Source organism: Bactrocera neohumeralis, unplaced genomic scaffold, assembly GCF_024586455.1.
Source record: "Bactrocera neohumeralis isolate Rockhampton unplaced genomic scaffold, APGP_CSIRO_Bneo_wtdbg2-racon-allhic-juicebox.fasta_v2 ctg5318, whole genome shotgun sequence".
Taxonomy (NCBI): Eukaryota; Metazoa; Arthropoda; class Insecta; order Diptera; family Tephritidae; genus Bactrocera; species Bactrocera neohumeralis.
The window spans coordinates 1-2,431 of NW_026092257.1; the positions used below are offsets into that span (position 1 = coordinate 1).

At 36.4% G+C, this 2,431-nt stretch overlaps 1 pseudogene; it reads left to right on the forward strand.

Moving 5' to 3' along the window:
• Positions 1-893: 893 nt before the first annotated feature.
• On the forward strand, positions 894-1,605 carry LOC126767309 (uncharacterized; annotated as a pseudogene).
• Positions 1,606-2,431: the final 826 nt, after the last annotated feature.

The window sequence follows — 2,431 nt, forward strand, 5'->3', positions numbered from 1 at the left end:
CCGATGGTCGACGTTGAGATTTTTCCGGGAAAAGCTGCGAAAGATTTATGGTCCTTTGCGCATTGGCCACGGCGAATATCGCATTCGATGGAACGATGAGCTGTACGAGATATACGACGACATTGACATAGTTCAGCGAATTAAAAGACAGCGGCTACGCTGGCTAGGTCATGTTGTCCGAATGGACGAAAACACTCCAGCTCTGAAAGTATTCGACGCCGTACCCGCCGGGGGAAAGCAGAGGAAGAGGAAGACCTCCACCGTTGGAAGCGACCAAGTGAGAAGGCCTGGCTACGCGTGGAATATCCATTGGCGCCACGTAGCGAAAAGAAGAAACGACTGGCGCTGTTGTTAACTCGGCTATAATCGCGTAAGCGGTGTCTACTCCAATTAAGAAAGAAGGAGCTTGACATTTACAAAACGTTTCATCATTTAGGGTTTTCACAAGCCTCATAAAGTTATAAGTTATTACGATTCGAAAACATAGCATTGAGGATTGTAAATGTGTAAGCCATTTTTGTATGAAATTCAACAACAATTTTTTTTAAATTTATAATTTTACGATTTTACAATGCTTTACGACGGGTTGTGAGTACCCCAATTATATAAATGTTTCCGTTTTTTTTTGTAGGTATTTATTTTTTTTATTGATATGTATTGTTGCAAACCGGTTTGTTTTGGCCCTTGTTCAAAGCTACCTCTTCACAAATTTTCGCCCAATCTTTTTCAGCAGATAAATATGTATGTATATACACTCAGTCCTTTAAGCGATCTCTTTTACGCTATTTCACTCTAACGCGGTTATTTTTGCAGCGCAAATTTCTTTTTACGCGAATTTCACTTTAACGCGATAGCGTCTCCTCTCACCAAATACTACATCAATTATCCAACCGATGTATCAAGGCATTATTGCGACTTTTAAAAATGAACTACCTCAAAAAAAGTTTTCAGTGTATTATGGAAAAACTGGAGGAAAATCCTGAATTAGACTTCACCGATGCTTGGAAAATCAAGGTTTGCATCTTGTACGCGTCAAAAGCAATTTCTGAAATAAGGCAACATACGTTAAACGCATGCTGGAAATCTGATTGGCGAGAATGTGTTAAAAGTGGTATGTCCGTAACAAGCAATTCAACTAATTATTCAGATATCATTGATTTAGCACGTTCCGCGGAAGGAGAAATTCTTGCAGATATGACGAGATTCTTCTAGAGCGAGAGCTCGATGATGATGATTTGATTGAAATAGCTACGAAAAATGGCAGCGACACCGAGATAGACGAGCATCCAATTAAAGCAGAGACGATTAAGCAAGGTCTTAAACTTGCAGCAGAATTGGAAAATTATTGTGTAGCAAATGATACTGATGCCGAACGTGCACGAATTTTTCAAAAAGAATTGAGTCCCTGCATGTTAAGATATAAAGAACTACATCGGAATTTATTAGGTCCAAAAAGAAGCATTCAAACAAGATTAACTGAATTTATGGTGAAAACTCAGTCGGAGATGCTAAGTCAATCAGAACATCAATCCAAATTTAGTGATATCAGTGATATCCGGCCATCAAAATAAGCGGCTAAGAATAATTTCCACTACGGATAATGACAGTGATTTTCAATAAATCTACCTATTTTCTATTTTCTTCTCTTTTATATATAGTTTTTGTTTTGTATTTTTATTTTGAATGAATGAATAAATCATAAGTCTGAAATTTGAAACTTATTGTGTTGTTTTTGAATATTTTTTTGCGCGTATATTTTGTCATACGCGATATTTTTTATATTCGTAACCAATTCGTCAGTTAATATTGGAAAACTAACCATTTTTTTTGGCAGAACCAATAATCGCGTAAAAAGGACTGAGTGTATACATGATTTCAAAATCAATGGCTATTTTGCAGAAAAGACCTCCGCTGGGATCTTCTGTAGGACCAAAGCAATACCTTATTCTTAATATGGAGAAATTACCTATACGTCTATACTCAGTTTATCGCCGAGTTCGGGACATTGAATCGCCTTTTTCACTGCATATACATAAATTTATACACTTGCAATTCAGAATTGTGCATCTGGGTTTGCAAAATTATGCAATTGCAAATATGTATTTATCATCAACAAAGAACGTATTTTTTGTGGTTTCTGTGCAACCTTGCAAAAACTATTAATTAACAGCTGATCGGTGAAGAAAAACATTGTTTGTAAACAAAATTTTCGCACAAATTGAAAAATATGCCGAAAAAAAGTTTTAGAAAAAATTAACTGACGCTTTATTTGACGAAGCTGCTGAAGAAATTATGGATATTAAAGGTAAGAAATATTTTTATGCGGCACATAGCACAAATTTCACTTATAGCTTCAGACTTCCTGACTATTGCAGTGTTTTCCAGGCTGAGGTTGCAGCCATCAAGGTAGCAACAGATATGCTGATCAATA